We start from the raw sequence: 23,272 nt of genomic DNA on the forward strand, positions 1-23,272 counted from the left end.
TCCCACCTATGAGTGAGAACATGTGGTGTTTGGTTTTCTGTTTGCAACAGTTTGCTGAGAATGATGGTTTCCAGCTGCATCCATGTCCCTACAAAGGACATGAACTCATCCTTTTTTATGGCTACATAGTATTCCATGATATATATGTGCCACATTTTCTTAATCCAGTCTATCATTTATGAACATTTGGGTTGGTTCCAAGTCTTTGCTATTCTGAATAGTGCCTCAATAAACATACGTGTGCATATGTCTTTATAGCAGCATGATTTATAATCCTTTGGATATATACCCAGTAATGGGATGGCTGGGTCAAATGGTATTTCTAGTTCTAGATCCCTGAGGAATTGCCACACTCTCTTCCACAATGGTTGAACTAGTTTACAGTCCCTTCAACAGTGTAAAAGTGTTCCTATTTCTCCACATCCTCTCCAGCACCTGTTGTTTCCTGACTTTTCAATGATCACCATTCTAACTGGCGTGAGATGGTATCTCATTGTGGTTTTGGTTTGCATTTCTCTGATGGCTAGTAATGATGAGCATTTTTTCATGTGTCTGTTCGCTGCATAAATGTCTTCTTTTGAAAAGTGTGTATTCGTATTCTTTGCTCAGTTTTTGATATTCTTGATTCAGTTTGTAGTTTTAAAATAGAATATTAAAAAAAAATTCTTTTTTTTAACTTTTCCCTCCTCTTTTTTTTAAATTTTTTTTTTTTTTTTTTTTTTTTTTTTTTTTTTTTTTTTTGAGACAAGGTCTTGCTCTGTCACCCAGGCTCCAGAATGCAGTGGCACAATCACACCTCACTGCAGTCTCAAAGTCCCAGGGTCAAGCGATCCTTCCACCTCAGTCTCCCAAGTAGCTGGGACCACAGGATTGTTTGTTTTTTTCTTGTAAGTTTGTTTGAGTTCTTTGTAGATTCTGGATATTAGCCCTTTGTCAGATGAGTAGATTGCAAAAATGTTCTCCTATTCTGTAGGTTTCCTGTTCACTCTGTTCACTCTTTGTCAATTTTGGCTTTTGTTGCCGTTGCTTTTGGTGTTTTAGCCATGAAGTCCTTGCCCATGCCGATGTCCTGAATGGTATTGCCTAGGTTTTCTTCTAGGGTTTTTATGGGTTTAGGTCTAACATTTAAGTCTCGAATCCATCTCGAATTAATTTTTGTGTAAGGTGTAAGGAAGGGATCATAACATCACAATTAAAAGAACTGGAGAAGCAAGAGCAAACACATTCAAAAGCTAGCAGAAGGCAAGAAATAACTAAGATCAGAGCAGAACTGAAGGAGATAGAGACACAAAAAACCCTCCAAAAAATCAATGAATCCAGGAGCTGTTTTTTTGAAAAGATTAACAAAATTGATAGACCACTAGCAAGACTAATAAAGAAGAAAGAGAGAAGAATCAAATAGACGCAATAAAAAATGATAAAGGGGATATCACCACCGACCCCACTGAAATACAAACTACCATCAGAGAATACTATAAACATCTCTACGCAAATAAACTAGAAAACCTAGAAGAAATGGATAAATTCCTGGACACATACACTCTCCCAAGACTAAACCAGGAAGAAGTTGAATCCCTAAATAGACCAATAACAGGCTCTGAAATTGAGGCAATAATTAATAGCCTACCAACCAAAAAAAGTCCAGGACCAGATGGATTCACAGCTGAATTCTACCAGAGGTACAAGGAGGAGCTGGTACCATTCCTTCTGAAACTATTCCAATCAACAGAAAAAGAAGGAATCCTCCCTAACTCATTTTATGAGGCCGACATCATCCTGATACCAAAGCCTGGCAGAGACACAACAAAAAAAGAGAATTTTAGACCAATATCCCTGATGAACATCAATGGGAAAATCCTCAGTAAAATACTGGCAAACCAAATCCAGCAGCACATCAAAAAGTTTACCCACCATGATCAAGTGGGCTTCATCCCTGGGATGCAACGCTGGTTCAACATGTGCAAATCAATAAAAAAACACATGATTATCTCAATAGATGCAGAAAAGGCCTTTGACAAAATTCAACAGCCCTTCATGCTAAAAACTCTCAATAAATTCGGTATTGATGGAATGTATCTCAAAATAACAAGAGCTGTTTATGACAAACCCACAGCCAATATCATACTGAATGGGCAAAAACTGGAAGCATTCCCTTTGAAAGCTGGCACAAGATAGGGATGCCCCCTCTTACCACTCCTATTCAACACAGTGTTGGAAGTTCTGGCCAGGGCAATCAGGCAAGAGAAAGAAATAAAGGGTATTCAATTAGGAAAAGAGGAACTCAAATTGTCCCTGTTTGCAGATGACATGATTGTATATTTAGAAAACCCCATCGTCGCAGCCCAAAATCTCCTTAAGCTGATTAAAGTAAAATCTCAGAATACAAAATCAGTGGGCAAAAATCACAAGCATTCTTATACACCAATAACAGACAAACAAAGAGCCAAATCATGAGTGAACTCCCATTCACAATTGCTTCAAAGAGAATAAAATACCTAGGTATCCAACTTACAAGGGATGTAAAGGACCTCTTCAAGGAGAACTACAAACCACTGCTCAGTGAAATAAAAGAGGACACAAACAAATGGAAGAACATTCCCTGTTTATGGATAGGAAGAATCAATATCAGTGAAAATGGCCATACTGCCCAAGGTAATTTATAGATTCAATACCATCCCCATTAAGCTACCAATGACTTTCTTCACAGAACTGGAAAAAACTACTTTAAAATTCATCTGGAACCAAAAAAGAGCCTGCATTGCCAAGACAATCCTAAGCCCAAAGAACAAAGCTGGAGGCATCATGCTACCTGGCTTCAAACTATACTACAAGGCTACAGTAACCAAAACAGCATGGTATTGGTACCAAAACAGAGATATAGACCAATGGAACAGAATAGAGCCCTCAGAAATAATACCACACATCTACAGCCATCTGATCTTTGACAAACCTGAGAGAAACAAGAAATGGGGAAAGGATTCCCCATTTAATAAATGGTGCTGGAAAAACTGGCTAGCCATATGTAGAAAGCTGAAATTCCTTAACTATTTTTAAAATAACAAAAGTTTTTAAAATTTTGTTCTTTTTTTATTTTATAATTCATGTTTTGTTTGTGTTTAAGAAACTTAGACTTTTTATTTTCCTTTATCATGTTTTGTCATTGTCACTGTATTGACGATGCACAGTATTTCTAATTTTATTCCTCAGTATTTTTTATACCATTGTAAATGGAGTTAATTTTTGAAATTTGTTTTTGTAATTATTCACAGCAAATATATAAACAATAATATATCTTTATTGACCTTTCATATGCAATATTCATACATTCACTGATTATTTTTAGTAGCATATTTTTTGTTAACCACATCTTCCTGTGTATATAATGTCATTTTCAGAAAATCCTATTTCTTCTCTTCTCATATTTTTAATTTTTAAGTTTCTCTATCTTGCCACTTTTCATTGGCTAAAACTGATATTATAATGTTGCTTAAAACTTTGACTGGTTCCTGATATTAGATTAAGATGTTTGAGACTTTAATGATTAAGTATAATACTGTATGTCTTTCAAATATTTGTGATCAGATTGTAGAAGTTTTCTTTAAATTTTGTTTCCTAAGACTTTCAATTCTAAAACAAATTAAATGAGTATTAAATTTCTGAAATGCATTTTCTGCATCTATTAAATTTATTATATATTTTATGGCTTTATTCTATTAATATACTGAATTATAATTGATTTCTGTATGTTTAATCAGTCTGGCATTTTCAGTAAAACTCTATTCAGTCATGATATGTTATCCTTTTCATATGTTGATGGATATAATTAACTAAAATTTTGTTACGGATTTTCGCACCTGAATTCACTGGGTATATCTGTAGCTTCTTTGGTTGTGGTATTTTTAGGTTTAGTATCACCATAAAACTGGCCTCATGATATGAGTTGGGAAATATTGCCTCCCCTTGTGCTTTCTGTAGAAGTTTCTATATTGTTATTATAATTGTTTTCTTAAATACCTAATATAATTCACCAATAACGTAATTTAAGTGTCAAGGTTTTATTTCAGGATTCCTTTTAATTATGAATTTAATTACTTCAATAGATGTAGAACTATTCAGATTTTTCTATATTTTCTTATACCATATTCAGTAATTTGAGTCCTTCCAGAAACTTTAATTTTACCTACATCATCAAAATATTTTTGCATAAGTTTGGATCATGATGGTTCTCTATTCTCACTTAATATCTGTAACATTTCTAATTTTGTACTCTCTTTTATTCAAAATTTTAGTAATTTATATCTTTCTGATTTTTTTCTTGATCATGTTAACTAAATGGTCATCAATTTTACTGATCTTTTTAATGGAGAAGCTTTTGGTTTCACTGAATTTTCCACAGTTTTCTAGGCATTTTTTGTTTGTTTCTGCTTTTAACTTTTATCACTTTCTCCTTTCTGCTTACTTTTTATTTGCTCTGCTTTTTATTGTGTAACTTAGGCATAATTGCATATTTTTGATTTTAGACCTACCATCTAGTATATGCATTTAAAATTATAAATTTCTTTCTAAACTCTGCATTAGCTGTATTTCATAAATTTGACATACAGAATTTTCATTATCAGTCTGTTAGAAAACTTTATTAATTACCCTTGTAATTTTTGACCCTTCAGTTATTTTCAAAGTATATTGCTTATTTTAAAAATATTGGTGGATTTTCTAGGTAATCTATTATTATTAAATTCTAATTTAATTTCACTGTGGTCAGTGAATATATCATATTGTAAGATTTTAGTTTTTGAAATATATTAAGACCTTTTTGATGACCCAGCATACAGTTTATCTTTATGAATCATATCTTTTTGAACAAAATATTTATTGTAGAATTTCTGGGTGAAATGGTCTAAAACTGTCAACTAATTCAAATTGTTTGAGTTACTTTCATTTTCTGTATTTTTAAGGTTTTCAGTATACCCCAATCATTACTGAGAAGGAAGTGTAGAAATCTCAATTTATAATTATAAATTTATTTATGTTTCCTCTTAGACTTCACAAGTTTGATCTATTTTATCTATTTGAAGCTCTGTAATTAGGTGCATACACATTTTAGATTATTATCTCTTTTTATGAATTTATTATTTTATCCCTGTACCAAGATTTTTTTTTATTGAAACCTGTTGATATTTCTCATCCTGAAGCCAACTTTATCTAATATTTATATATGCACTCTAACTTTCTAAAAAAATTTTTTTAAATAGAGTTGAGGTCTCACCACATTGCCTAGGCTGGTCTCGAACTCCTGGGCTCAAGCAATCCTCCTACCTTGGCCTCCCAAAGTGCTGATATTACTGGTGTGAGCCACTGTGCCTGGCCCACTGCAACTTTTGTATGACTATTGTTTTCTATGGTATGTATTTCTTTATATTTTTCTGTCAATTCATCGGTATTTTTATTGTTAATGTGCGTTTTCTGAAGTCAATATGTATTTAGGTCTTCTCATTTCTTCTGACAATTTCTGCCTTTGATTAGAATGTTTACACTGTTGACATTTAATATAACTGAAATAGTTGGATTTCTTTTTTATCCCATCTCTTCTTTCTTTTTTCCTCTTTTCTCACCATTTTGAAATTAAATAGGTGGTTTTAAAATTCCATTTTATTTCCAATATTAACTGATAAGCTATACCTCTTTGCTACTTTTTACAATGCTAAGTTTTTATAGTGGCATATAGAGAGATCATCGTGACTAGAGACATACGTATTCTTAACAGAGTTGAGAACCTTAGTCAAGCTCAGGGAATTTAAAACTGAAGAAAGGTATAATATTTATGGAGGAGCAAGTTTTGATTTTCACTGGCTTAGGAGGACCTTTCAGTGACACATATATTAAAGATTTTGGCTACCAAGTGAAATAAATTTCGGTAAGAAATTTAGGACCTGTCAGGGACATAAACAAATAATAACAGCAGCAACAACAACAGTAACAGCAAAACTGGACAGGATGGTGATTAGATTCTTAGAAGTTCTCTAATGGCATATATTAAATACTTGAAAGGTGCCCCCAGGGAGATTGTGCATGGCCAGATAATTCTCGAAAATCTAAGTGATATGTCCCTCCCATATCTTACAACTTATGCTTCATCAAAACTTTTCATTTGTAGCCCAGCAACTGTTCCCTGAGCTGAGGAGCCACAGCAATGGACATTCGAACGCTAGAGTTCCACCAGACAGACATAGGCAAGAGTGAGAAGGTAAAACTGCTAAAAATTTAAGACTTGAATGTATATTTTGGATGTCCAGTTTTTTTTTTCTCTCTCTCTCTCTCTTTCACACACACACACACACACACACACACACACACAGGCTTTCTCCTTGGTCAAATCTCACATGCAATTCAGATTTGCAACATTGGAACTTGGAGACTGACACAAGTTTCATTTCTGGTATTAGACATTTTTAGATTATTTAACTCTCCCTGGCGAGAATTGCTTTTGATTAATTACTTTATGTCCTAGATGAAAGAGTGTTGAAAAACAGTACTCCTTTACCCCCACTGACATAAAGCACATTAACCATGATCCTTTTTCCAGGATGTAAGCCTTATTCTTTCATTTGAGCTTTAAGTCACAAAAGTAAATCTGCTTTGTGAAGTCCACCACTGCCCCTACATGCCAAGGTATTCCATAACGTTTCTTTTAATTTTCCACCCCGTATATGAACTTCAAAGTTACAATCTTTTCTGTTCAACCTATATTCCACTCACATGCTGCCTTGCTTACTTCCCTGGCAGACTTAACAATGGACATATGGCCATGGAATTCATACTCTTTATTCCTAATTTGTTCTTCTGCTCAAACCCTTGACTATTTCCTAATTCCCTAGACTAGTTGAAAGAAAAGGCCTAAGAATTCCTTACACATTTTCTTCTAAGATCCTTATAGAGCACATACTTCTGTTCCACTACTTTATTCCCAACTGGTTTTCATTTAACCCTCCCAGACTTATTGCAACTCCTAAATTGCAACTTATTGCAACTCCTAATAGAGAGCATTTCTATGTTCCTTCGAAAAGCAGATGCCAAGATGGGATAAAATATACAAAGACTTTATTAGAGGAAACCCTGTGAGAGAAAAATGAGAGAGCAGCTGGGGAAGATCAAGAGAGCTGTCACACTGCAATGCAAGTCTGAGCCTAAGTGAAGAAAAGAGGGAGGGAAGATTGGGTATGAGTTTCTACTCTGTCCTGTAGTTTAGAGCACCTTCAGCAATGCCATCAGGGAGTCCTGTAGCCAGTCAGTCAGTAGAGCAGAGGTATCCATTGTCTTACAGGACCATGATTACCTCAGCAGAGCATAGTCGTTGACTAGGAGCAACCTGTAGGAACCATGTGTTCCGCCCAAGTTTGCTGATATCTTTCTGAGCCCAATACTGGTACCCTTAGTCAATGTGACTTTTGGAGTTGGAAGGCTTAAAGGTACAATTCCTAATGCCATGTTTCACATCCTTTTCCAGAAAAGGAAAGAGATTTTGAATAAGGAGGTATACAGTGTTGATACTGTTCTCTTTTCACTAAAGCCTCTGCTTGAACCATGTATCTGGTCATAAATGGCAGATGAATACAGGCCTAGGATTACTGATTAATCTATATCAGGGTAAAAAGAAGTGATAGTATTTTCAGAGTAAAAATAGAAGAATAAAATAAAGGAAAACATCATCCAAAGTATTTTAAAATGCTCCTAAAGTCTTTTCAAAGCACAAATACATTAATGTCGTATATCTGCTCTAATTAAACCTAGCTTTTCTAAAGTATCAACATTAAGATAAATAGGGACAATTATTCATTTTGTTTTGCTTAATTATGTGTTGTAGGTTTAAATCCATTTTTCATTATAAATGTGCAGTGTTTCAGACACATTCTGCCTAATATAGGCTTATATGAGTAACATGGGATCCTAACCATCATTTATGACATTGCTTCTATAGGGAATTAATTCCAAGTTTCAAGTGATGAATTTATAAACGAGCTTTTGTGCAAGCCTGTGTGCAAATTGGAGACGTCTTATATCTTCCACAGGCATGCGATGTGATCTCTGCAAAATGTTTCCATCTCTGTTAATTGAGCTATAACACTCTGGAGTAGGGAAGTAAGCAATAATTATCTTTTATTTCTTTTTTCTTTTTCTAAAATTCACATCTGGGTACACAGAAACCCCTCCCAAGGCTTTCCTTTATCGACCACCCCCAGTTTAAACTTAAACATATATGTTCTGCAGCAAAAGTTATTTTTCTTGATTGAAATCAGAAGAGTAATTGACTTTGAAGAAGGAGTACTGATTGGGAGGAGACATGAGAGGGCTTCCTGGGATGCTGGAAATGTTCTGTATCTGTATGGGTTCATGCTTACATATGTGTATATAAATGTAATAATCAGTTGAGCTCTCCATTTAAGATTTGTGAGGTTTATGTAATTATACTTGAATTAATTTTTTTAAAAACTTAACTGATAAAAACTTAATAAGGAACTCTATAGAATGATCAAAGATAATGAATAATTATTTATAGTTAGTTAAATTTGTCCCAGCTATAACATATCTATATTTTAATCAACACTATTGTCAACTTTACCCCAAGACACTCATATAGAGTGATGCTAATATTTACAATTTTAAGTGCTGGTGATTGATTGAAAGATTTCTGTTTTAAAATGTTTTTAATATTTTTATGTTTTAAAATGTTTATTTTTGCATGTTTCAAATCAGCTGACTCAGTCTGATTGAGGGTGTTGCAATACTGAATTTGTTGAAGTTCACATTGCCAGCAAAGGCAGTAGTAGTGAGTAGATCTAGAATGCAGGAAGCTGTTCGTTAAGAGTTTTAAGAGAAAAATATAGTTGAAGAAAGTTTACATTGCCTCAAATTGAAAGGATTAGACAAAGAGGGATTACATAAGATCTTATCACTTTTGAAGGTAGAAATTTATTTCAGAAGCTGATGAAAACTAATGACTTTCTCTCTTCAAAAGCACACACATATACAGAGGCACAATTTTGCATACAACTACAAGTATATTCACAGAGCACTTATCGCCCATTGATGAGCCACCTAAGGTTTTGTGGAAATCATACTAAAAATTCCTCTTCTAGAAAGACCCTTTGATATCCGAAATGTGTCAGGTGCAGTGATGTACAAACCAGAAGATAATGCCCACAAGAACTTTACTAGCAGTCTTAGGGATAAGACACACACACCTATGAAACAATTAGTAAATGATTGGCACAGACCACAAGAGATTATTCTGTTTTTAGGCTGTAAACAAAACGTAATTTAGAATACTCTTTCAATAGTTTCCCTGTGTTTTGTATGGTGTACTTCTTATGTTTTTATTTTTTGTTTTATGATTTCATCAGAAGTTATATTTTCAGTGTTTATATAGATTAGAATTTACATACAACGGGTACGTGAGGAACAGATTCACAGAATGCAAAGTTCCTGGTGTATAGTTAAACATTTTTTACAATATGGGCTTGCAATATCTCAAAGTCTGTTTCTTTTTCTCCTTGTTTTCAAGTAGGAAGTGAAGAGACTATGATATATTTTCAAAGGCCCTACAAGTAATTCAAAAGACTTTGAATAATCTAATGTTTTTCAGGTTGGTGGTCATGCAAACCAGGTTGTACCCAGAGTGAAACAGGTAGAAGTGAGGGTGGAAGAATATACACAATCACCTCTTCCTCACCTCCACAATAATTACCAATATTTTCTCTTTTCCTGTCCTCCTCCACCCAAAATATTTGCAACTAATCTGTGAGTCCCTCTTCTCTAGGAAAAAATTAAGGGCAGAATTTATACATCTTCTTTCTGATAGCATAGAAACTACCTTATTTCTTTTTTTTTTTTTTCATTTGGAGTAGTGGAGGAAGTGGAAAGAAGTATAGAAATTATCTGACTTTTGTCTCTATTAGAGAAAAATTTCAATAAATATAAAAATTTTCAGAAATATTAAATTAAATGAGTAAACATGTATATATACACACCTGTTCATTTAATGTGTATATATACATATGCACACATACAGATATGAACACACATAAATTTTATCTAGAAAAAATGATTTTGACTTGGCTTATTCCAGAAATTAAAGGATAGAATATTGCCAACTGAAAATAATTTAGAACTTAACAGCCTAAGTATGACCTAAATGCCCTGAAGATAGCAACATTCAGCATTTTAATACTCTACTTGACATGAGAGCCTCAGTGTGGCATGAAGTAAAAAAGAGCTTACCATCTTCTGATCTATCATAAACACTTTAAAAGATGTGCATAGGTTTACAAAATTAATTAAAATGCCTTGGAAATAACAATCGCTTCATTACAAGTATCATAATTTTGGACAAAAGTACAAAGTGTATATGGCACTCTCCAAGAACCTGGACTAGCCATTCATGAAGCACAGTAACTGAAGTTATTCTGTTTGATACCCTTTTCTCTTCTTAATGCTCACCAAACACATCCTCCCTAGGTAATGTAAATATATGTGTGTATGTGTGTGTATGTGTGTGTGTGTGTATATATATATATACACACACACACACATACACATATATAGATATAGTCCTTCCCACTAGAATAAAGGCACAGGAAGAGCAAATATTATCTTTGTCATTTGTTGCCCTATCCTTACAGTAGCTAGCACAGATACTTGGACATAATAAATGTTCAGTTAAAATGTTCTGCATGCCTAAGTTATCCCATTCTATCTTTCTGTCATAACAAATTACCACAAATATAATTAAAATAGCATGACTTTATTATTTCACAATTTTCTGTAAGTCAAGAGTTCAGGCACAATGTGTCATAGCTGGCTCGCTGCTCCACATTTCATAGACCAAAATCAAGATGTTATTTTCCAGGAGCTCTGGGGATGAATCCCTTATGAGCTCATTCATATTGTTGGCAGAATTCAGTTACTTGTGGTTGTAAAATGGAATTTCCCATATCCTTGCTGTCGCTTGCTCAGGGGTCATTTGCAGCTTCCAGAAGTCACTTACATTCCTTAGTCCTTGATCCCTTTCCCCTATCTTCAAAGCTAGTAACAGTGAGTGGAATCCTTTTCAAATTTTGAATCTCCATGACATCCCTCTCTACCTCATATCTTCTCTGTTTTTCTATTCTTCCACATCTCTCTGATGAACTCTACTACCTTTCTCTTCTGCTTTTAAGTACTATGTGATTGCACTGGATCTAGCAGAATAATCCAGGATAATCTTCCTGTTTTTAAGGTCAGGTAATTATTAACCTTAATTTTATTTCCAAAGTGTCTTGGCTGTAGTACCTAGATTCATATTTGTTCAAATCACTAGGGGATGTCAATCTTAGAAATATATCTTTAGAATTCTGTCTATCAAAGTCCAAAAAAGGGAGAATGTGTATGAATTACTCACGGTTCTTGATTCATTGGAGAGAAGACACAATATAAACATTAGTTATGACTACTAACACACATAAACTTTGTGTTGTGGTGGGCATGAAAGTGAGAGTGGGCAGGTAGTTATTTCCATACGCATTTTTAATCCAAACATATTAAGGTACATTTCTGGCAAGTTGCCTCGAGTAGCTTGATTTGAAGAAAATGTTATGGGAATGGTTACCATATTTTAGAGCAGGTGCAACTAAGATCCCAGTGAAAACAGAAGAGTATCAGGTAAAGCCAATTAACATGATAAAAAGATATTGCCCTGGAATTGCATTTCCACTATTAACTTTTTCTATTTGTGTTTACTGATATTTGCAAATAAAACAAACATTTATTGTTTGGAAAGGAAGTTTCACTGAGAAAAACAAAGAAGAAAGGCAGAGAGATAAGAATACTTGGAGGTTAGGTGGAATAGAAACTCCAAGAAAGAATTAAAGAAAACAGATGTGAACATGGGAACAAAAATTAGAAAAATGAATGTTGGCCGGGCGCGGTGGCTCACGCCTGTAATCCCAGCCCTTTGGGAGGCCGAGGCAGGCGGATCACGAGGTCAGGAGATTGAGACCATCCTGGCTAACACGGTGAAACTCCGTCTCTACTAAACAAAATACAAAAAATTAGCTGGGCATGGTGGCGGGTGCCTGCAGTCCCAGCTACTCGGGAGGCTGAGGCCGGAGAATGGCGTAAACCCGGGAGGCGGAGCTTGCAGTGAGCCAAGATTGCGCCACTGCACACCAGCCTGGGCGACAGAGTGAGACTCCGTCTCAAAAAAAAAAAAAAAGAAAGAAAGAAAAATGAATGTTGACAAAAGAAAGTTAGATAACATAAGGTTAAACTAGGCAGAGACTTAAGAGAAAGTACAGACTGAAAAGATTGAGGCTTTTCCCTATAGCTAAGGAATTATTTTTCTCTATTTTATACTTTGTCCATTAAAAATGTTCAAATGGACTACAAAAATGGTAACCGTATTTGGGTATTAGTTAATATGCTTATTTCCCTCTAGCTTTATTCTCCTCTACGTAGTTAAAACTCTCATAAATAAACAGAAACATTAGTGTGAATGCTTGCAATTTGGAGCTATTCTCCAAACACTTGTGACTGGCACAGGGTTATGAGTCTCCTAGATAAGAAACTTGATTTAGGTATTGAGATAAAGAAAACTGTTTTACAGAGACTGCAGCATACGAGGTGCAATAGATTGCATTGCTAACTTTTCATTTCAAGACTGCATTTGCATCTTCTCAATCTTTGGTTTACCTGCATCAATTTCTTTCCAATAGCTGTCTCCTAATTTCCCTTGGTAACTCCCCAAATGCCCTACATATAGCCCCATATCTGAAGCTAATATCATACCAATGCATTCTTAGAATTTGAATTGGTACACAGACATTCTTTGGAGACATTCCTAATGAGTTTATTATCAATGTTCTTCCTTCATATTCCCCTTGTGGGCTTTTACTGGTTTCACCCATAAATGTGATTCTTACAACAAATTCATCTTTAAGAGAATCTCATATCTATCCTTTTCACTGATTTTGCACTACCTTTCTCCTATTCCTTTTTGTTTGGTGGATTTTATATATTTCTTTATTTTCAGCCACCTTTAAAGCAACAGAGCAAGAATGAGCATCTGGAGCTTCGTGAACATTGCTGATTTTGGGGACTCAGTTTTCACTGAAAAATTCAATGTCCATCTGTATGAGAGTGATTAAGTGGACTGATGCCTGTTTAAAGTCATCCTGCTTCTCCTGGCATTCTCAGAACAGGCCCTACTTACTCAGTAGTCACCAAAACAAAGGTTTAATGACAGTTTCCAACACTTGTAGATAGAAAACTGTTCAGAATTGTGACATGAAATCCTTGTAAGTGGTAGTTCCTGCATATGTCTCTTTAAAAAGAAAGTTTGGTTTTCAGTAGAGGAAAGATGTTAACCACTCTAGATAGCTTAAGACCAACCCTCCATTCTTCTTTCTTATTTGAATGATTACATTGACCCCTGATTCATTACTCAGTCACAAAATTAAAGTCTATTATGATCCAGACACATTCAAACATCTTTCAAAACCCATCTCTTCCTTTGCTGAGTATTTTTCCTATTAATTTTTACACATCAAATGTAATAGCCATTTTAAAATTGATTTACAACTTTGCATTTGATTTTAGCAGTATTTTATTTTTGTTTGTTTATTTTTGGCACTTAAAGATTATTCTCTGGCTAAAAATATTTGACTTCCCACTTATAACAGAAAAAAAAGAAAAATTTCCTTCTTGGTCCAGCTTTCATGGCCTCACAAAATTTGTATATATCCTGCCTGTCCAGGCATGAGGGAACCATCTTTCTCCAAAATATTCTGTTACAATCAATGTGCTTAATTCATTGAAGGATCATTTTAAGAAACATTACATCTTCAGGGTTAAGCAATAAAAATGTGAAGAAGCTCATGCATCAGAATAGTACTGGTTCACTCTCTAATTGGGCTGGCTTTTTCTAAGGACATTTGTAATTATTTTTTATCTTTTTAATTAATAGAATTCAATTTTAAAAGAAGTTTTAATCTTATAGAAAAATAGAGAAGAAAGTACAGAAAGTTCCTATATATCTCCTCATATGTGCTGGCCCACTGTAACCCTCTGGCTTTCATTTTGTCAATCCTGTCTTAGATCATTCTGATCTATACTTACTTTGTACTCTTAAAATAAATGTGGCTCTCAGAAACAACTTGTAAAAACTGCCCATATTAATTCCTACATAAGGATATCCAGTTTTCACAGCACAATTTCTTGAAGATGCTATCCTTTCTCCATTGTGTGTTCTTACTATCTTTGTTGAAGATCAATTGATTATAAATGTGTAGATTTACTTCTGGATTCTGTTCCACTGATCCATATGTCTTTTTTATACCAGTACCATGCTGTTTTAATTATTATAGTTTTGTAGTAAATTTAGAGGTCAGGTAGTGTGATGCTTTCAGCTTTGGTGTTTTTTTCTTCTGTGTCTGTGAAAAATGTCATTGGAATTTTGATAAGGGTTGACAAACTCTGTAGGGCAATTTGGGTAGTATGGACATTTAATAACAATAATACTTCAAATTTTTGAACATGGAATATCTTTCTATTTATTTGTGACTTCTTCAATTTATTTCATCACTGTTTTATAGTTTTCAGGGTACAGCTCTTTTACTTTCTTGGTTAAATTTATTACTAAGTATCTTTAATGCTACTGAACATGGGATTTTTAAAAAATATTTTACACCATTGTCTCAGTTTATTCTTAATGTTATAACAAAATAACCTAGACTGGGTAATTTATAAAATCAAAAATGTATTTCTTACAGTTCTGGAGTCTGGGAAGTTCAAGATCAAGGCTCCAGCAGATTCAGTGTCTGATGAGGGAAACTCTCTGCTTCCAATATGGTGCCTCCTTTCTGCATCCTCACAGAGTAGAAGGTGGAAGGACAAACAGGGCCTACCTACTCCTCCACAAAACTTTTATACACCCTTATACCTCCTAAAGTTCCCACTTTTAAATACTATCACGCTGGGTTTTAGGTTTCATCATATAAATTCTGGGGGGATACATTCTGACCATAGCAACTATACACAAAAATCAACTCAAAATTCTGTCTATTAAAGGTTGTGTGTTGTTGTTGTTGTTGTTGTTGTTGTTGTTGTTGTTGAGACAGAATCTTGCTCCGTTGCCCAGGCTGGAGTGCTGTGATGTGATCTCGGCTCACTTCAGCCTCCTCCTCCCAGGTCCAAGCAATTCTCCTGCCTCAGCCTACCAAGTAGCTGAGACTACAGGTATGTGCCACCATGCCCAGCTAATTATTATATTTTTAGTAGAGACAGAGTTTTACCATATTGGTTAGGCTGGTCTTGAACTCCTGCCCACAAGTGATCCACATACCTCCCAAAGTGCTGAGATTACATACATGAGCCACCATGCCTGGCCTATTAAAGGTTTAAATGTAAGACATAAAACTGCAAAACTGCTAGAAGAAAACAGGGGGAAAAACCCTCCTGAAATTGTTCAAGGCAATAATTTTTTGTATATGACTCCAAAAGCACAGGGATAGATAGCAAAAACAGACAAATGGGATTTCATCCAACTAAAAAGTTTCTGCACAGCAAAGGAAACAACAGAGCCAGCCGGGCGCGGTGGCTCAAGCCTGTAATCCCAGCACTTTGGGAGGCCGAGACGGGCGGATCACGAGGTCAGGAGATCGAGACCATCCTGGCTAACATGGTGAAACCCCGTCTCTACTAAAAAATACAAAAAAACTAGCTGGGAGAGGTGGCGGGCGCCTGTAGTCCCAGCTACTCAGGAGGTTGAGGCAGGAGAATGGCGTAAACCCGGGAGGCGGAGCTTGCAGTGAGCTGAGATTCGGCCACTGCACTCCAGCCTGGGCGACAGAGTGAGACTCCGTCTCAAAAAAAAAAAAAAAAAAAAAAAAAAAAAAAAAAAAAAAAAAAAAAAAAAACAGAGCGAAGAGAAGACAACCTACACAATGGGGGAATATATTTGCAAACCATACAACTGATAAAGGGGGTAATATCTAAAAGATGTAAGGAACTCAAACAACTCAATAATGAAAAATCAAGGGCAAAATACCTGAATAGACATTTCTCAAAAAAAAAAAAAAAAAGTCTACAAATAGTGAACAAATGTATTGAAAAATGCTCAACATTACCAATCATCAGGGAAATGCAAGTCAAAACTACAAGGAGATATTGTCTCACACTTGTTAGGATAGCAGTTATCAGAAAAAGGGAGAAATGTCGGCAAGGGTGTGAAGCAAAGGAAACCTTTGTAGACTGTTGGTAGAAATGTAAGTTGGTGTAGTCATTATGGAAAACAATATGGTTTCTCAAAAATTAAAAACAGAACAATCATATTAAACAGCAATCCCACTTCTGGGTATATTTTCAAAGGAAATAAAGCAAGAATGTTGAAAATATATCTGCATTCTCATATTTATTGCAACATTATTCACAATAGCAAAGATATATAATCAGCCTAAGTATCCACCAACAGATGAATATAGAGAAATATTTATGTATGTGTATATATATATATACACACACACACACACACACACATACACACAATGAAATATTATTCAGCCTTAAAAGAGGAAATCCTGTCATTTGCAACATGAATGAATTTGAAGGAAATTATGCTAAGTGAAATCATACAGGCACGGGAAGATAAATGCTGCACGGTCTTACTTATATGTGGAATCTGAAAGTAAAACCCATAGAAGTATAAAGTAAAATGGTAGTTGCTAGGGCAAGATGGGGAAAACAGGGAAGTATTAGTCAAAAGTAAAGTCATGGTTTTATACAAGAAACAGCTCTAGAAGTTCTGCTGTATGGCACAGTGCCTAAGGTCAACGGTACTGTTTCATATAATTAAAATTTTACTAAAACGTTAGATCTTATGTTAAAAGTGTTATTATCATAAAACAATAATAGTGATAACTAAAAAGGATGGGGGAATACTTCACAGTGATGGATATATTTATGACATAGATTGTGGTGATAGTTTCATTGTTACACTTATCCTGAAATTCAAGCTGTATACACTAAGTATGTATAGCTTTTTGGATGTCAATCATAACTCAAAAGTGGTTTTAAAAGTGATTATACTTAATTCTTTGTGAAAAACTCTTTAAAAGATAACAAACTTTGGATTTTTCTCCTTAACACTTGGAGTGTGGTGCTACAACAGTTCTTGCATTGGTAGGCCTAAATGCTATACTTTCTTTAGGCGCAGTTAATGGAATTTAAGCAGCTAATCCAAAAAATCATCTAATAATACTGCTTTTATTGGGGTATTTTTTAATTTTGAAAATTTGGATCTTTATTAACATAACTGTGCTAGTTCATGTGTTCTGAGATGCAGAAAATGGGCACCAAGAAAGAAACAGACAAGCGAGAGATTTATTGGAGGTGACTGAACATAAAACCTGAGAGAAACAAGAAATGGGGAAAGGATTCCCTATTTAATAAATGGTGCTGGGAAAATTGGCTAGCCATAAGTAGAAAGCTGAAACTGGATCCTTTCCTTACTCCTTATACGAAGATTAATTCAAGATGGATTAGAGACTTCAATGTTAGACCTAATACCATAAAAACCCTAGAAGAAAATCTAGGTAGTACTATTCAGAACATAGGCATGGGCAAGGACTTCATGTCTAAAACACCAAAAACAACGGCAGCAAAAGCCGAAATTGACAAATGGAATCTAATTAAACTAAAGAGCTTCTGCACAGCAAAAGAAACTACCATCAGAGTGAACAGGCAACCTACAGAATGGGAGAAAATTTTTGCAATCTACTCATCTGACAAAGGTTTAATATCCAGAATCTACAAAGAACTCAAACAAATATACAAGAAAAAAACAAACAACCCCATCCAAAAGTGGGCAAAGGATATGAACAGACATTTCTCAAAAGAAGACATTCATACAGCCAACAGACACATGAAAAAATGCTCATCATCACTCGCTATCAGAGAAATGCAAATCAAAACCACAATGAGATACCATCTCACACCAGTTAGAATGGCAATCATTAAGAAGTCAGGAAACAACAGGTGTTGGAGAGGATGTGGAGAAATAGGAACACTTTTACACTGTTGGTGGGATTGTAAACTCGTTCAACCATTATGGAAAACAGTATGGCAATTCCTCAAGGATCTAGAACTAGATGTACCATATGACCCAGCCATCCCACTACTGGGTATATACCCAAAGGATTATAAATTATTCTACTACAAAGACACATGCACACGTATGTTTATTGCAGCACTATTCACAATAGCAAAGACTTGGAATCAACCCAAATGTCCATCTGTGACAGACTGGATTAAGAAAATGTGGCACATATACACCATGGAATACTATGCAGCCATAAAAAAGGATGAGTGTGCGTCCTTTGTAGGGACATGGATGCAGCTGGAAACCATCATTCTTAGCAAACTATCACAAGAAGAGAAAACCAAACACCGCATGTTCTCACTCATAGGTGGGAACTGAACAATGAGATCACTTGGACTCGGGAAGGGGAACATCACACACTGGGGCCTATCATGGGGAGGCGGGAGGGGGGAGGGATTGCATTGGGGAGTTATACATGATATAAATGATGAATTGATGGGTGCTGACGAGTTGATGGGTGCAGCACACCAACATGGCACAAATATACATATGTAACAAACCTGCACGTTATGCACATGTACCCTAGAACTTAAAGTATAATAAAAAAATGAAAAAAAAAAAAAAAGGATAAAGAACGAGGGAAGTAGGCTTGGAGAAAACCCAGACAATAATGCAAGTCTGACATCTGTGAGTAAAGGAGAGAGAAGAAAGAGTTGTAAAGAAATGCCATTAAACCACAATGTTAGGCTAACAGGGAATCCTCAAGCTAAAGTTACTTGTTGAAGGAATTCCACATGGAGCAGAATAGCCCTATTTCTGCTCTTTTAGCCAACCTTAGTTATGGCTGCAAGCACCTCAGAGGAAATGTCCATGGTGGATTTGAAAGTCTAGCAACTAAAGACTGTTAATCAGCTATGCAACTCACAGCAGGTTTATTTAAAGGTACAACACAGTGGGAAACCCTCATGGTTACCACAGTAGTTCAGCAAAAAATCTCAAATAACATATTTATTCAAAGGACAGATATAGCAAAACAAATATATAATATTTTAGGTATTATCTGACTTCTCCATAATGTTTAATTTTCCTTTTTACTCTTTAACTCCACCCTACTTTTCTGCCAGGGTTTATTAGAACTGAGTCATTCTATCTGAAGTTTCTTATGACTATTAGGTTTATTACATTCATATGGTAAAATCAAATGTAACATATCTCAGGTGTGGTGGTAATGAGATAAATATATACTGATTTATGCAAGCAATAAAGTGTACTTCTGGAAAAGTTACATGTAAAAACAGTTTTAAATTAAAATACTTTTACCTCAGATTTTTTTTTATTTTAAATTTTTATGGGTACATAGTAGATATAAGAGGTATTTTGATACAGGCATACAATGCATAATAATCATGTCAGGGTAAATGAAACATCCCTCCCCTCAATTATTTATCCTTTCTTTATGTTACAGACCATTCAATTTTACTCTTTTAGTTGCTTTAAAATGTACAATAGGGCCGGGCACGGTGGCTCACGCCTGTAATCCCAGCACTTTGGGAGGCCGAGGTGGGTGGATCACGAGGTCAGGAGATCGAGACCAACCTGGCTAACACGGTGAAACCCTGTCTCTACAAAAAATGCAAAAAATTAGCCGGGCGTGGCGGCGGACGCCTGTAGTCCCAGCTACTTGGGAGGCTGAGGCAGGAGAAGGGCGTGAACCCGGGAGGCGGAGCTTGCAGTGAGCCGAGATCGGGCCACTGCACTCCAGCCTGGGTGACAGAGCGAGACTCCGTCTCAAAAAAATAAATAAATAAATAAATAAAATAAAATGTACAATAAATTTTTGCTGTAGTCACCCTGTTTTGCTATCAAATGCTATATCTTATTCATCCTATATTTTTGTAACCATTAACCATTCCACTTCCCCACTGCTTCCCACTACCCTTCCCAGCCTCTGGTAACCATCATTCTACTCTCTGTCTCCATGAATTCAATTGTTTAATTTGTAGCAAACACAAGTAAGTGAAAATACGCAAAGCGTGTCTTTCTCAGCCTGGCTTATTTCACTTAACCTAATTACCTCCAGTTCTAGCTATGTTGTTGCAAATGACAGGGTCGCATTTTTTTATGATTGAATAGGACTCCATTGTGTATAAGTATCACATTTTCTTTATCCAATTACTTGTTGATGGACACAGGTTGCTTCCAAATCTTGGCTATTTTGAATAGTGTGGAATAAACATGGGAGTGCAAAACATCTCTTTGATATACTGATTTCCTTTCTTTTGGGTATATGTTCAGCAGTGGGATAGCTGGATCATATGGTTGCTAAATTTTTAGGTTCTAAGGAAGCTCTAAACTGTTCTATATTGTAGTTGTACTAATTTACACTCCCATTAACAGTGTATGAGGATTCCCTTTTCTTTGCATCCTTATCAGCATTTGTTATTGTCTGACTTTTGGATATAAGCCATTTTAACTGAGGTGAGATCATACTTCATTACAGTTTTGACTCGCATTTTTCTGATGATCAATGATGTTGGGCATCTTTTCACGTAGTTGTTTGCCACTTGAATGTCTTCTGAGGAATATCTGTTTAAATCTTTTGCCCATTTTTTAAGTTGGATTATTAGATATTTTCCTATAGGGTTGTTTGAGCTCCTTATTTATTAATCCCTTGTCAGATGGATAGTTTGCAAATAATTTCTACGATTCTGTGGGTTGTCCTTTGCTTTGCTGTGCAGAAGCTTTTTAAACTGATGTGATCCCATTTGTCCATTATTGCTTTGGTGATCTGTGCTTGTAGTGTATTACCCAAGAAACATTTTCCCAGTGAAATGTTTTCCCAGTGGAGAAACACTGGAGAGTCCTCCCAATGTTTTCTTGTAGTAGTTTCATAGTTTGAGGTCTTAGATTTAAGTCTTTAATCCATTTTGATTTGATTTTTGTACATGGCAAAAGATAGGGGTCTAGAATTCTTAATTCTTCTGAATGTGGTCATCCAGTTTTCTCAGCACCACTTATTGAAGAGACTGTTATTTCTCCAATATATGTTCTTGGCACCATTGTTGAACATCAGTTTACTATAGATGTATGGAATTGTTTCTGGGTTCTCTATTCTGTTATATTGATCTATGTGTCTGTTTTTATGCCACTGCCATGCTGTTTTGGTTACTTATAGCTCTGTAGTATAACTTGAAGTTGGGTAATGTGATTCCTCTGCTTTTGTTCTTTTTGCTTAGGATAGCTTTGGGTATTCTGGGTCTTTTGTGGTTCCCTGTAAATTTTAGGAATTTTTTTTCTGTTTCTGTGAGGAATGCCATGGTATTTTGATACAGATTGCATTGAATCTGTAGATTACTTTGGGAAGTATAAAAATTTTAACAATATTCGTTCTACAATCCATGAGCATAAAATATCTTCCATTTCTTTGCATCACCTTTGGTTTCTTGCAGCAATGTTTTATAGTTTTCATTGTAGAGATCTTTCACTTCTTTAGACAAGTTTATTCCCAAGTATTTTACTTTATTTGTAGCCATTATAAATGGTATTAATTTATTGATTTCTTTTTCAGATTGCTTGATATTGGCATATAAAAAGGTTATTGACTTTTGCATGTTGATTTTGTATCCTGCAACTTTACTGAATTTATCAGTTCTAACAGTGTTTTGGTGGATTCTTTAAGTTTTTCTAAACATAGGACTATATCAAGTCTGGGTGCGGTGGCTCACACTTGTAATCCCAGCACTTTGGGAGGCTGAGGTGGGCCGATCACGAGGTCAGGAGTTCGAGACAAGCCTGGCCAACACAGTGAAATCCTATCTCTACTAAAAATACAAAAATTAGCTGGGCGTGGTGGTGGGCACCTGTAATCCCAGCTACTCGGGAGGCTGAGGCAGTAGAATCACTGGAACCTGGGAGGTGGAGGTTGCAGTGAACCAAGATTGTGCCACTGCACTCCAGCATGGGCGACAGAGCTAGACTCCATCCAAAAAAAAAAAAAAGAAAGAAAAAATAAAAGACTATATCATTCGCAAACAAAAATAATTTGCCTTCTTTCTTTCCAATTTAGATGCCCTTTATTTCATTATCTTATCTGATTGATCTAGCTAGGACTTCCAGTACTATGTTGAATAACAGTGGTAAAATTGCACTCCCTTGCCTTGTTCCAAATCTGAGAGAAAAGGCTTTCAGTTTTTCCTCATTTAGTCTGACAGTAGCTGTGGGTCTGTCATTTGTGGCTTTTATTATGTTGAGGTATGTTCCCTCTATACCCTGTGTTTTCAAAGTTTTTATCATGAATGGATGTTGAATTTTATAGAATGCTTTTTCAGCATTAATTGAAGTGACCATGTTTTTTGTCCTTCACTCTGTTGATGATGTATCATATTGCTTCACACTTGTCAAATCATCCTTGTATCCCTGAGATGAATCTCACGTGGTCATGATAAATTATCTTTTTAATGTGTTGGTGAATTCAGTTTGCTAGTATTTTGTTGACAGCACTTGCATCAATGTTCATCAGGGATATTGACCTGTAGTTTTATTTTCTTGGTGTGTCTTTGACTGATTTTGTTATCCAGGTAATACTGGTCCTGTAGAAGGAGTTCGGAAGTATTCCTCTCACTCTATTTTTTGAAATAGTTTGAATATAATTTGTATTAGTTCTTCTCTAGATATTTCTTAAACTTCAGCAGTGAAGACTTTGGGTCCTGGTCTTTTCTTTGATGGGAGATTTTTGCCACAGCTTCAATCTCATGACTTGCTATTGATCTGTTGTTGTTTAAATTTCTTCATGGTTCAATCTTGGTAAGTTTCAGGTGTCTAGGAGTTTATTCATTACATTTAGGTTTTCCAATATATTAGCATACAGTTGCTTATAATACCCTCTAATGATCCTTTGAATTTATGTGGTGTTAGTTGTAATGCATCATTTTCCATCTCTGATTTTATTTATTTGGGTCTTTTATCCTTTGTGCCAAGTTGTCAATTTTGTTTATTTTTTTCAAATTACCAACTTTTAATTTTGTTGATTTTTTTGGTATTATTTTATTTGTTTTAATTTCATTTGTTTCTGCTGTGATATATATATTATTATTATTTTCATCTACTAATTTTGGCTTTGGTTTGCTCTTGCTTTTCTAGTTGTTT

This window comes from Rhinopithecus roxellana, chromosome 1 (assembly GCF_007565055.1).
Source record: "Rhinopithecus roxellana isolate Shanxi Qingling chromosome 1, ASM756505v1, whole genome shotgun sequence".
NCBI classification, from domain to species: Eukaryota; Metazoa; Chordata; class Mammalia; order Primates; family Cercopithecidae; genus Rhinopithecus; species Rhinopithecus roxellana.